At 46.4% G+C, this 14442-nt stretch overlaps 1 protein-coding gene across 1 annotated transcript in view; it reads left to right on the plus strand.

Moving 5' to 3' along the window:
- The first annotated feature begins 241 nt into the window (after positions 1-241).
- The window catches only part of LOC124033062 (extracellular matrix organizing protein FRAS1-like), a 42118-nt gene continuing 27917 nt past the window's right edge, over positions 242-14442 (plus strand). The window contains exon 1 of the mRNA XM_046344985.1: positions 242-511. The gene's annotated coding sequence lies outside the window, so the exon portion shown is untranslated. The remainder of the gene's footprint in view (positions 512-14442) is intronic.

Below are 14442 nucleotides of genomic sequence, written 5' to 3' on the forward strand. Positions count from 1 at the left end.
CCTTGACCAAAAATGACCTTATTTTGATCGATTTTACACCCGTTGTTACTCTAAAAATATATAATGAAAATACGTTTTGGGGGCGTTAAAACAAATCCTGGAGGAATATACGTAAAATACAGAATGTAGGGTTTGGTTGGTTGGTAATGTTCTCTAGTTGCGCTGTGATTGGCTCAGTGTTCTGTCATTCAAGGGGACACTACGTCACTGCAAAATCCACGAGGAGATCAAGGTCCACGAATAAAAGAATGTCAAATCAGGTTATATTTACCGTATCATTGATTGGACTGATCATGTCAACATCATACTTTCAACATCTTAGATACCAAGCTAGCGGTCATTATCATGAATCCAGTCGACAATCTACTGGCAAATCCTTTTCAATACTTGTCATAGGAAGATAAATTATGTAGAGAAATTATAGATAAAACGTATCGACCATTGAACATTACACAACAAGTTGGAAATCACAAAGGCCACCTTCCTGTTCAAGTGAGCACAGCACAACAAGGTGAGTCCAACAATGTATTGACTGCTGCTCTATAAATGATGTAATATGCCAGGGAGATGTGTATACTGTAGCTAAGAAAGTAATACTAAGTGTATGTTGTGTAGTAAGCTGTTAGTAGCCCATGTGCCTCACCCTAATAATGTTGTCACTTTCCCCTCTCATAACTTAGCCTACTGCTCTGACTTGGTGGTGCACATTTAGCCTATGGACAATTTTAGAGAAAGGTCATCATTGAATATTGTAAGAGCTTTCATTGTCTGCTTATATGCCCCCTTTGTTTATCCTACTGTTCTGACTTGGTGTACAGGGAGAGTACTGTAAGAACGGCCTATGTTCTGAATTTTGTCGTTGTACATTTCAAAAGTGCTGAACAAATATATTATATTCATATTGACTACGTCCCTCCTGGCTCGCTCGTTAATGTCTTACAATCTAAATTATGGATTGCCTCTTATCTGCTTGTCGTCCACTTATGCCACAGTTTGTTCATCTTCATTGTCAGTAGAAACCACATTTGTTTAAGCAAGTCATCCATACCAGCTATGTTTTATTAAAAGGCAGGAAATGAGACTGAATGAACTGTTTCGCTGCCAGACAAGGCTTAGCAGATAGCCAGGTGTAATGGTGGTAAGGTGTTGGGACTCTGTTGTTGAGGCAGCTCACAGTTTGTGGGCATCGTTTGTCACCGTTATAGGGAAATTATTATGTATTGTTTAGTGTTGTGTCTTGACTTTGCTGGCATACATCTAAACATTATTTATTTTTTGCCCCACCAAGATTTACACCATTGTAACCATAACCATGGTAACAACACCAGCCAATCAGCTCCAAGTGATTTTAATTTTAGAATCTGTTCCCAAATATTCCCATAATAGAGAGATGTATATACAGTGGGGCAAAAATTTGCAAATAAATTTATTAAAAATCCTACAATGTGACTTTCTGGATTTTTTTTCTCATTTTGTCTGTCATAGTTGACGTGTACCTATGATGAAATGACAGGCCTCTCTCATCTTTTTAAGTGGGAGAACTTGCACAATTGGTGGCTGACTAAATACTTTTTTGCCCCACTGTAAATGTAAGCAAGGTTTGAAATGATTATGTTTTAGTCAAATATTACATCTGTTTGGGATTCTTGTGGTCAATCTGAAGTCTACAAATTACTTGTGGTCCTTCTGTAGCTCAGTTGGTAGAGCATGGCGCTTGTAACGCCAGGGTAGTGGGTTCGATCCCCGGGACCACCCATACGTAGAATGTATGCACACATGACTGTAAGTCGCTTTGGATAAAAGCGTCTGCTAAATGGCATATATTATTATTATATTATTATATTACTTGTAATTATGTTCCAGCTGTCATGTTTTGTCATTTATTATCATGTCTTGTCCCTGTGCTCCCCATTCTATTCGTTTTCCCTCTGCTGGTCTTATTAGGTTCTTTCCCTCTTTCTATCCCTCTCTCTCCCCATCCCTCTCTCACTCTCTCGCTCTCTCTTCTCTCTATCGTTCCGTTCCTGCTCCCAGCTGTTCCTATTCCCCTAATCATCATTTAGTCTTCCCACACCTGTTCCCGATCCTTTTCCCTGATTAGAGTCCCTATTTCTCCCCTTGTTATTCGTTTCTGCCCCGTCGGTTCCTTGTCTAGATTTCACCGTGCTGTGTTGTGTATCGCCCTGTCGTGTCGTGTTTTCCTCAGATGCTGCGTGGTGAGCAGGTGTCTGAGTCTGTCTGGTTCAAGTGCCTTCCCGAGGCAACCTGCTGTTCACCTGCTGTTCAAGATCGAGTCTCCAGTTTGTCCTCGTCATTTCGAGTGAAAGTTGTGTTTTTTTTTGATTGTATTCACTTTACTGGATTAAAGACTCTGTTTTCGCCAAGTCGCTTTTGGGTCCTCTTTCACCTGCATGACAGAAGGAACCGACCAAGGAATGGACCCAGCGACTTCAGACGCTCGTTACACTGCCGTCGAGATCCAAGGAGCCATGCTCGGCAGACACGAGCAGGAATTGTCTGCTGCTCGCCATGCCGTGGAGAACCTGGCCGCTCAGGTTTCCGACCTCTCTGGACAGTTCCAGAGTCTACGTCTCGTGCCACCTGTTACTTCCTGGCCTGCCGAGCCTCCAGAACCTAGGGTTAATAACCCACCTTGCTACTCCGGGCAGCCCACTGAGTGCCGCTCCTTTCTCACGCAGTGTGAGATTGTGTTCTCTCTCCAACCCAACACATACTCTAGTGAGAGAGCTCGGGTTGCTTACGTCATTTCACTCCTTACTGGCCGGGCTCGAGAATGGGGCACAGCTATCTGGGAGGCAAGGGCTGATTGCTCTAACAAGTTCCAGAACTTTAAAGAGGAGATGATTCGGGTTTTTGACCGTTCAGTTTTTGGTAGGGAGGCTTCTAGGGCCCTGGCTTCCTTATGCCAAGGTGAACGGTCCATAACGGATTATTCTATTGAGTTTCGCACTCTTGCTGCCTCTAGTGAGTGGAACGAGCCGGCGCTGCTCGCTCGTTTTCTGGAGGGACTCCACGCAGTGGTTAAGGATGAGATTCTCTCCCGGGAGGTTCCTTCAGATGTGGACTCTTTGATTGCTCTCGCCATCCGCATAGAACGACGGGTAGATCTTCGTCACCGGGCTCGTGGAAGAGAGCTCGCATCAACGGTGTTTCCCTGCTCCGCATCGCAACCATCTCCCTCCTCTGGCTCAGAGACTGAGCCCATGCAGCTGGGAGGGATTCGCATCTCGACTAAGGAGAGGGAACGGAGGATCACCAACCGCCTGTGCCTCTATTGCGGAGTTGCTGGACATTTTGTTAATTCATGTCCAGTAAAAGCCAGAGCTCATCTGTAAGCGGAGGGCTACAGGTGAGCGCAACTACTCAAGTCTCTCCATCAAAATCCTGTACTACTTTGTCGGTCCATCTACGCTGGACCGGTTCGGGTGCTACATGTAGTGCCTTGATAGACTCTGGGGCTGAGGGTTGTTTCATGGACGAAGCATGGGTTCGGAAACATGACATTCCTTTCAGAGAGTTAGAGAAGCCTACGCCCATGTTCGCCTTAGATGGTAGTCATCTTCCCAGTATCAGATTTGAGACACTACCTTTAACCCTCACAGTATCTGGTAACCACAGTGAGACTATTTCTTTTTTGATTTTCCGTTCACCGTTTACACCTGTTGTTTTGGGTCATCCCTGGCTAGTATGTCATAATCCTTCTATTAATTGGTCTAGTAATTCTATCCTATCCTGGAACGTTTCTTGTCATGTGAAGTGTTTAATGTCTGCCATCCCTCCCGTTTCTTCTGTCCCTACTTCTCAGGAGGAACCTGGCGATTTGACAGGAGTGCCGGAGGAATATCATGATCTGCGCACGGTCTTCAGTCGGTCCCGAGCCAACTCCCTTCCTCCTCACCGGTCGTATGATTGTAGTATTGATCTCCTTCCGGGGACCACTCCTCCTCGGGGTAGACTATACTCTCTGTCGGCTCCCGAACGTAAGGCTCTCGAGGATTATTTGTCTGTGTCTCTTGACGCCGGTACCATAGTGCCTTCTTCCTCTCCGGCCGGGGCGGGGTTCTTTTTGTTAAGAAGAAGGACGGTACTCTGCGCCCCTGCGTGGATTATCGAGGGCTGAATGACATAACGGTTAAGAATCGTTATCCGCTTCCCCTTATGTCATCAGCCTTCGAGATTCTGCAGGGAGCCAGGTGCTTTACTAAGTTGGACCTTCGTAACGCTTACCATCTCGTGCGCATCAGAGAGGGGGACGAGTGGAAAACGGCGTTTAACACTCCGTTAGGGCATTTTGAGTACCGGGTTCTGCCGTTCGGTCTCGCCAATGCGCCAGCTGTTTTTCAAGCATTAGTTAATGATGTTCTGAGAGACATGCTGAACATCTTTGTTTTTGTCTATCTTGACGATATCCTGATTTTTTCTCCGTCACTCGAGATTCATGTTCAGCACGTTCGACGTGTTCTACAGCGCCTTTTAGAGAATTGTCTCTACGTAAAGGCTGAGAAGTGCTCTTTTCATGTCTCCTCCGTTACTTTTCTCGGTTCCGTTATTTCCGCTGAAGGCATTCAGATGGATTCCGCTAAGGTCCAAGCTGTCAGTGATTGGCCCGTTCCTAGGTCACGTGTCGAGTTGCAGCGCTTTTTAGGTTTCGCTAATTTCTATCGGCGTTTCATTCGTAATTTCGGTCAAGTTGCTGCCCCTCTCACAGCTCTTACTTCTGTCAAGACGTGTTTTAAGTGGTCCGGTTCCGCCCAGGGAGCTTTTGATCTTCTAAAAGAACGTTTTACGTCCGCTCCTATCCTCGTTACTCCTGACGTCACTAGACAATTCATTGTCGAGGTTGACGCTTCAGAGGTAGGCGTGGGAGCCATTCTATCCCAGCGCTTCCAGTCTGACGATAAGGTTCATCCTTGCGCTTATTTTTCTCATCGCCTGTCGCCATCTGAGCGCAACTATGATGTGGGTAACCGTGAACTGCTCGCCATCCGCTTAGCCCTAGGCGAATGGCGACAGTGGTTGGAGGGGGCGACCGTTCCTTTTGTCGTTTGGACAGACCATAAGAACCTTGAGTACATCCGTTCTGCCAAACGACTTAATGCCCGTCAAGCTCGTTGGGCGTTGTTTTTCGCTCGTTTCGAGTTTGTGATTTCTTACCGTCCGGGTAGCAAGAACACCAAGCCTGATGCCTTATCCCGTCTGTTTAGTTCTTCTGTGGCTTCTACTGATCCCGAGGGGATTCTTCCTTATGGGCGTGTTGTCGGGTTAACAGTCTGGGGAATTGAAAGACAGGTTAAGCAAGCACTCACGCACACTGCGTCGCCGCGCGCTTGTCCTAGTAACCTCCTTTTCGTCCCTGTTTCCACTCGTCTGGCTGTTCTTCAGTGGGCTCACTCTGCCAAGTTAGCTGGTCATCCCGGTGTTCGAGGCACTCTTGCGTCTATTCGCCAGCGCTTTTGGTGGCCGACTCAGGAGCGTGACACGCGCCGTTTCGTGGCTGCTTGTTCGGACTGCGCGCAGACTAAGTCGGGTAACTCTCCTCCTGCCGGTCGTCTCAGACCGCTCCCCATTCCTTCTCGACCATGGTCTCACATCGCCCTAGACTTCATTACCGGTCTGCCTTTGTCTGCGGGGAAGACTGTGATTCTTACGGTTGTCGATAGGTTCTCTAAGGCGGCACATTTCATTCCCCTCGCTAAACTTCCTTCCGCTAAGGAGACGGCACAAATCATTATCGAGAATGTATTCAGAATTCATGGCCTCCCGTTAGACGCCGTTTCAGACAGAGGCCCGCAATTCACGTCACAGTTTTGGAGGGAGTTCTGTCGTTTGATTGGTGCGTCCGTCAGTCTCTCTTCCGGGTTTCATCCCCAGTCTAACGGTCAAGCAGAGAGGGCCAATCAGACGATTGGTCGCATACTACGCAGCCTTTCTTTCAGAAACCCTGCGTCTTGGGCAGAACAGCTCCCCTGGGCAGAATACGCTCACAATTCGCTTCCTTCGTCTGCTACCGGGTTATCTCCGTTTCAGAGTAGTCTGGGTTACCAGCCTCCTCTGTTCTCATCCCAGCTTGCCGAGTCCAGCGTTCCCTCCGCTCAAGCGTTTGTCCAACGTTGTGAGCGCACCTGGAGGAGGGTGAGGTCTGCACTTTGCCGTTACAGGGCACAGACTGTGAGAGCCGCCAATAAACGCAGGATTAAGAGTCCAAGGTATTGTTGCGGCCAGAGAGTGTGGCTTTCCACTCGCAACCTTCCTCTTACGACAGCTTCTCGTAAGTTGACTCCGCGGTTCATTGGTCCGTTCCGTGTCTCCCAGGTCGTCAATCCTGTCGCTGTGCGACTGCTTCTTCCGCGACATCTTCGTCGCGTCCATCCTGTCTTCCATGTCTCCTGTGTCAAGCCCTTTCTTCGCACTCCCGTTCGTCTTCCCTCCCCCCTCCCGTCCTTGTCGAGAGCGCACCTATTTACAAGGTACATAAGATCATGGACATGCGTTCTCGGGGACGGGGTCACCAATACTTAGTGGATTGGGAGGGTTACGGTCCTGAGGAGAGGAGTTGGGTTCCGTCTCGGGACGTGCTGGACCGTTCACTCATTGATGATTTCCTCCGTTGCCGCCAGGATTCCTCCTCGAGTGCGCCAGGAGGCGCTCGGTGAGTGGGGGGGTACTGTCATGTTTTGTCATTTATTATCATGTCTTGTCCCTGTGCTCCCCATTCTATTCGTTTCCCTCTGCTGGTCTTATTAGGTTCTTTCCCTCTTTCTATCCCTCTCTCTCCCCCTCCCTCTCTCACTCTCTCGCTCTCTCTTCTCTCTATCGTTCCGTTCCTGCTCCCAGCTGTTCCTATTCCCCTAATCATCATTTAGTCTTCCCACACCTGTTCCCGATCCTTTTCCCTGATTAGAGTCCCTATTTCTCCCCTTGTTATTCGTTTCTGCCCCGTCGGTTCCTTGTCTAGATTTCACCGTGCTGTGTTGTGTATCGCCCTGTCGTGTCGTGTTTTCCTCAGATGCTGCGTGGTGAGCAGGTGTCTGAGTCTGTCTGGTTCAAGTGCCTTCCCGAGGCAACCTGCTGTTCACCTGCTGTTCAAGATCGAGTCTCCAGTTTGTCCTCGTCATTTCGAGTGAAAGTTGTGTTTTTTTTTGATTGTATTCACTTTACTGGATTAAAGACTCTGTTTTCGCCAAGTCGCTTTTGGGTCCTCTTTCACCTGCATGACACCAGCTCCGTAACCATTAGCTCAAGAAACATTTGGCGTAAGACTGCTTCTAGTTGATGATCTATGATTTACAGTATATGATAGCTGTTTTCAAAATGAATGAATGAATTAGTGTTTATAAACGTGATGATGAACACATTGTGTGTTTTCCTTCTCCAGTCTTTTGGAAAACGGTCTTTTTCTCTCGGTGGCTTTAATGTCCTGTAGGCGCCAGGAAAATGAATGGTCATCGAATGGGCCAGCGTATTTTGATGAGTGATGTTTTTCCAAACCATGAGAGCGGGAATTTTAAAGACTGAATTATAAATACTGATTGATCTCCGACATGGACTGGAGCAGAACACACCTTGGGGAACCAGAATTATGTTCAGGGTCTGTCTGGACCAGAATGACTTTGAGAGGGATTGTAGAGCAGGGTTTTATTCAAGAGGTTAGGATCAGAATGACTTTGAGAGGGATTGTAGAGCAGGGTTTTATTCAAGAGGTTAGGACCAGAATGACTTTGAGAGGGATTGTAGAGCAGGGTTTTATTCAAGAGGTTAGGATCAGAATGACTTTGAGAGGGATTGTAGAGCAGGGTTTTATTCAAGAGGTTAGGACCAGAATGACTTTGAGAGGGATTGTAGAGCAGGGTTTTATTCAAGAGGTTAGGATCAGAATGACTTTGAGAGGGATTGTAGAGCAGGGTTTTATTCAAGAGGTTAGGACCAGAATGACTTTGAGAGGGATTGTAGAGCAGGGTTTTATTCAAGAGGTTAGGATCAGAATGACTTTGAGAGGGATTGTAGAGCAGGGTTTTATTCAGGAAGTTAGGATCAGAATGACTTTGAGAGGATTTTCCAGGGTTTTATTCAAGAGGTTAGGATCAGAATGACTTTGAGAGGGATTGTAGAGCAGGGTTTTATTCAAGAGGTTAGGACCAGAATGACTTTGAGAGGGATTGTAGAGCAGGGTTTTATTCAAGAGGTTAGGATCAGAATGACTTTGAGAGGGATTGTAGAGCAGGGTTTTATTCAAGAGGTTAGGACCAGAATGACTTTGAGAGGGATTGTAGAGCAGGGTTTTATTCAAGAGGTTAGGACCAGAATGACTTTGAGAGGTGCTTGTAGAGCAGGGTTTTGATTCAAGAGGTTAGGATCAGAATGACTTTGAGAGGGATTGTAGAGCAGGGTTTTATTCAAGAGGTTAGGACCAGAATGACTTTGAGAGGTATTGTAGAGCAGGGTTTTATTCAAGAGGTTAGGACCAGAATGACTTTGAGAGGGATTGTAGAGCAGGGTTTTATTCAAGAGGTTAGGATCAGAATGACTTTGAGAGGGATTGTAGAGCAGGGTTTTATTCAAGAGGTTAGGACCAGAATGACTTTGAGAGGGATTGTAGAGCAGGGTTTTATTCAAGAGGTTAGGATCAGAATGACTTTGAGAGGGATTGTAGAGCAGGGTTTTATTCAGGAAGTTAGGACCAGAATGACTTTGAGAGGGATTGTAGATCAGGGTTTTATTCAGGAAGTTAGGACCAGACTGACGATAATGCTGTTAAAAGATTTTCCAGGGTTAAAAGGGAAAGGGTGTCATTTGGGACACAGATTCTAGTAACTCTGCTGGAGCTAGTCAGTGAAATCTCCTCATCCTCCTCTTCCTCCTCCCCCCTCTTCCTCCTCCTCCTCCTCCATACTCCTTCCCTTCCTCCTCCTCCTTCTCTTCCTCCTCCCCCCTCTTCCTCCTCCTCCTACTCCTCCTCCTTCTCTTCCTCCTCCCCCCTCCTCCTTTTCCTCCTCCCTCCTCTTCCTCCTCCCTCCTCTTCCTCCTCCTTCTCCTCCTCCTCTTCCTCCTCCCCCCTCTTCCTCCTCCTCCTCCTCCTCCTTAGAGATAGATAGGGAGAGATAGAGACCTGAAAAGACAATCTATTACACCCGGCAATGTCTCTGTGTTTGACAAGCTGTAGAATGAACAAGGTGTATTTAGTGTAATCTGTGCTGTCTTGACTCTTTCTTTATGCCTACGTAAGCTGTGTTCTAGAGGCCAAAGGAACTCACACCTATTTTAGGCGAGGTGCTGGCTGGCGGTACCATACCAACACATGAAAAATTAATACACAGTACCATACGGTACCATCTAGATGCTCAGATGCAAAAAATGTAATGTCCAACGTTTCGACAGACAAGCTGTCTTCATCAGGGTGTAAATCTGAGCTCCTAGAATGTGCGGTTTTTTAATGTAAACTATGTGTCAGATCCTCCTCTTCCTCCTCTTCTTCTTCCTCCTCCTCCTTTACACACTGCATACCGATTACAAAACGTTCACTTTCACTCTGGTATACTGACAAGCATTATTGTCAATCGAGAACTTCTGTTAGTTTATCATACATGTTTTGTTAATTTTTTATCGAATAACCCCCCCCCAAAAGAAATGGCCAGTACACAGTACCATACACGGTGCCATACACGGTACCATACACGGTACCATACACGGTGCCATACACGGTGCCATACACGGTGCCATACACAGTACCATACACGGTGCCATACACGGTGCCATACACGGTGCCATACACGGTACCATACACGGTGCCATACACAGTACCATACACAGTGCCATACACGGTGCCATACCATTCTCACCCCCCCCTTTAAAATTTAGATGCCATTGTAAAGTGACTGTTCCACTGGATGCCATACACGTGAATGCACCATACGCTCTGTACCATACAAATGTAAATGTAAATGCATACACGGTGCCATACACGGTGCCATACACGGTGCCATACACGGTACCATACACGGTGCCATACACGGTACCATACACGGTGCCATACACGGTGCCATACACAGTACCATACACGGTGCCATACACGGTGCCATACACAGTACCATACACGGTGCCATACACGGTACCATACACTGTGCCATACACGGTGCCATACATACACGGTACCATACACGGTGCCATACACGGTGCCATACACGTACCATACACCATACACGGTACCATACACGGTGCCATACACCATACACGGTGCCATACACGGTGCCATACACAGTACCATACACGGTACCATACACAGTGCCATACACAGTACCATACACGGTGCCATACACGGTACCATACACGGTGCCATACACAGTACCATACACGGTGCCATACACGGTACCATACACGGTATAGATAAAGTAATCCTTCTCACCCCACCCTTTAAAATTTAGATGCACTATTGTAAAGTGACTGTTCCACTGGATGTCATAAGGTGAATGCACCAATTTGTAAGTCGCTCTGGATAAGAGCGTCTGCTAAATGACTTAAATGTAAATGTAAATGCATACACGGTGCCATACACGGTGCCATACACGGTGCCATACACAGTACCATACACGGTGCCATACACAGTACCATACACGGTGCCATACACGGTGCCATACACAGTACCATACACGGTACCATACCATACACGGTGCCATACACAGGAAGCCATATTGCTGCGGTACCATACACGGTGCCATACACGTATACCCGGTGCCCCTTTATAAAGTAATCCTTCTCACCCCCTTTAAAATTTAGATGCACCATACACAGTACCATACACGGTACCATACCATACACGGTGCCATACACGGTGCCATACACGGTGCCATACACAGTACCATACACGGTGCCATACACAGTACCATACACGGTGCCATACACGGTGCCATACACAGTACCATACACGGTGCCATACACGGTGCCATACACGGTACCATACACGGTGCCATACACGGTGCCATACACGGTGCCATACACGGTGCCATACACGGTGCCATACACGGTACCATACACAGGTGCCATACACGGTGCCATACACAGTACCATACACGGTTCCATACACGGTACCATACACAGTACCATACACGGTGCCATACACGGTGCCATACACGGTGCCATACACGGTGCAGAACATCCATCCAGAGGCGTCAGCATCAGTTCTTCTTCTGTGACGGAAAAATGTCAGAGGAGGTTGAGCCTTTGGATAAAATACATCTGCTGTTTCCTTTGATGAGCTCACAAGTAGACAGCAAATAGATGGCTGGCTGCTGTAGCATGTTAGCCAGTCAGTCAGATATAGGCCATCCCTGCCATCTCACCTCATTCCCTCTCAGGCCCCGCTGTGAGCCTTCCATGCTTAGCGTCTACTAATCAATGATAGGAATGTGTTGCCGTTGTCTCACACACATACTGTATATGTTGTGTGTATATATGTTTCTGTGTGGTTGATGTAAGTTATTTAAGGTGTGTATACAGTTTATGTGTGTCTGTGTGGTTGATTGAAGTTATTTAAGGTGTGTATACAGTTTATGTGTGTCTGTGTGGTTGAAGTTATTTAAGGCATGTATTGTTTCCTTAGCCGAGCCATGTCCAATCACCAGAGGCATATTCCTTTCACTCGATATTTCACCCTAAAAGTCAGCTTACAAAGCAGCATTTAAAATAGCCAGAACATTTAGTATGGAGCTGTTATAACATCAGCTGTTTCCTGAAGTCTGGAGACAGAAAGGAGAGATATAACTGGGTTGACTAGACTGGAGACAGAAAGGAGAGATATAACTGGGTTGACTAGACTGGAGACAGAAAGGAGAGATATAACTGGGTTGACTAGACTGGAGACAGAAAGGAGAGATATAACTGGGTTGACTAGACTGGAGACAGAAAGGAGAGATATAACTGGGTTGACTAAACTGGAGATTTGGAGTGGGTCTGGGGTTTTCAGGAGGATGCTGTTGATGTGAGCCATGACCAGCCTTTCAAAGCACTTCATGGCTACCGAGTGCTACAGGGTGGTAATCATTTAGGCAGGTTACCTTCACAATCTTGGCCACAGGGACTATGGTGGTCTGCTTGAAACATGTCGGTGTTACAGACTCGGTCAGGGAGAAGTTGAAAATGTCATTGAAGACACTTGCCAGTTGGTACGTGAATGCTTTGAGTACACTCCCTGGTAATCCGTCTGGCCCCGTGGCCTTGTGAATGTTGACCCGTTTAAAGGTCTTGGTCACATCGGCTACAGAAAGCGTGATCAAACAGTCGTCCGGAACAGTTGGTGCTCTCATGCATGTTCAGTGTTGCTTGCCTCAAAGGGAGCATAAAAGGCATTTAGATAATCCGATAAACTCATGTCACTGGGCAGCTCGCGGCTGGGTTTCCCTTTGTTGTCTGTAATAGTGTGCAAACTCTGCCACATCTGACAAGTGTCAGAGCCGGTGTAGTAGGATTCAATTTTAATCCTGTATTGATGCTTTACCTGTTTGATGTTTCGTCTGAGGGCATAGTGGGATTTCTTATAAGCGTCCGGATTAGTGTCCTGCTCCTTGAAAGCAGCAGGTCTACCTTTTAGCTCGGTGGGGATGTTGCCTGTAATCCATGGCTTCTGGTTGGGATATGTACGCACGGTCACTGTGGGGACGACATCGTCGATACACTTATAGATGAACCCTGTGACCGAGGTGGTAAACTCCTCAATGTCATCGGATGAATCCCGGAACATATTCCAGTCTGTGCTAGCAAAACAGTCCTGTAGCGTAGCATCTGCGTCATCTGACCACTTCCATAATGAGCGAGGTCACTGCTACTTCCTGCTTTAGTTTTAGCTTGAAAGCAGGAATCAGGAGGATATAATTATGGTCAGATTAGCCAAATGGAGGGCGAGTGCACACAAGTCAATTGTATTAACTAAAAAGCAGGCATTAATTTGCCTTTTTAAAAACAAATGAGCAAACAATGGCATATATCAGTTAACAACTACATGCAGCATCAAGAAAACTGATCTATGAATCAAAATGGCTGCTTGACTTGGACTATTAACCATAACGGATGAAATGCTGCACAAAACACCTTCTTGTTGTGTGGATTCCTTGTCTGTTTCCTCCTTCAATGTGATAACATTGTGTTCAGTGACGTGCACTTTCTTGCATTGTTTAGGAGCCTTTCACCCGAGTGTTTGGTTTTACTCTCTTCTCTGTCTGAATTCGTGAAGGACCAGAAAGAGAGGCCAGGTGCACAGAAACTTGCCTGTTTATTACACCTGACAATAGAGTAATCAAAGAGTCTCCTCTTGGGGACCACCAGCTGTTCAATGGATGTGATTTATCCCAGAACACCCGATTCAACTCGTAAACTAATCACCAAGCCTTTGACTAGGTGAATCAGGTGAGCGAGTTCAGGGTTACAACAACATTGTGAAACGTCTGGGGTTTGAGAACCACTGATCTTGCCACAATTACCCATAATTCTCCACCTCCATGCCTCAGTCTTCTGACATGGGGCGCCAGGTTTTTAACTTCAACGGGATTCATATGGCATGTGGAGATGTGGTTGACTGGGTAACATTTCAAAGGAAACTGCCTTCTTACTGCATCACAAGGCTTCAGGGGTTCAAGTCCCACTTCCACTCCTTCTCCTCCTGTTTCTAATCTGTCTAAATAAAGGATTGAAAAAAAATAAACGTTGGAATTCCTATTCAGACGTGAGATATATTGTTTTAACATGGACAATGGCCATGTTTTATTGATTGAAGTCTTCAGTATTTACCTCAAGTCTGAATTGGGCTCCAATGTGCTCAGTGTAACCATGGTGATTCAGCACACTAGTTAAGACTGTAGGCTGGCTGAGTGGACTAGGGCAGAATTTTGACAAGGAGACCCGGTTTCAAATCCACGTTGTCACACAAATACCACAAGTTAATTCACGCTACCGATGCTATAACTTATATCACCCGAAACATTTTGATTGTAACTTAATTTATAATCTCAATAAAGCTGGCAACTGTAGTAACTAGTGCCATTGTATATCCTAGGAAAAGTATTCCACTCCACGTGTCCTCTAAAATGTGAACATATCTGAGGAAATGATGGAGAAATAAGACATTTGGCAGCTCTGTCTGTTAATCTCAGTACATTTCTGTTTTTGTTGTTGTTGTGTTTTGATGCGGTCTTTTAAATATACTGAAACCCAAAAATGTTTTTTCACAACACTCTCTTAAAATAAATTATATTCAGGGCCTCCCAAGTGGCTCAACGGTCTAAGGCCCTGCATCTCAGTGCTAGAGGCGTCACTACAGACCCTGGTTCAGCGGTCTAAGGCACTGCAGAGGCGTCACTACAGACGCGGGTTGTATCACAACCGGCCATGATCGGGAGTCCCATCAGGCGGCGCACAATTGGCTCAGTGTCGTCCTGG

Source organism: Oncorhynchus gorbuscha, linkage group LG04, assembly GCF_021184085.1.
Source record: "Oncorhynchus gorbuscha isolate QuinsamMale2020 ecotype Even-year linkage group LG04, OgorEven_v1.0, whole genome shotgun sequence".
NCBI classification, from domain to species: domain Eukaryota; kingdom Metazoa; phylum Chordata; class Actinopteri; order Salmoniformes; family Salmonidae; genus Oncorhynchus; species Oncorhynchus gorbuscha.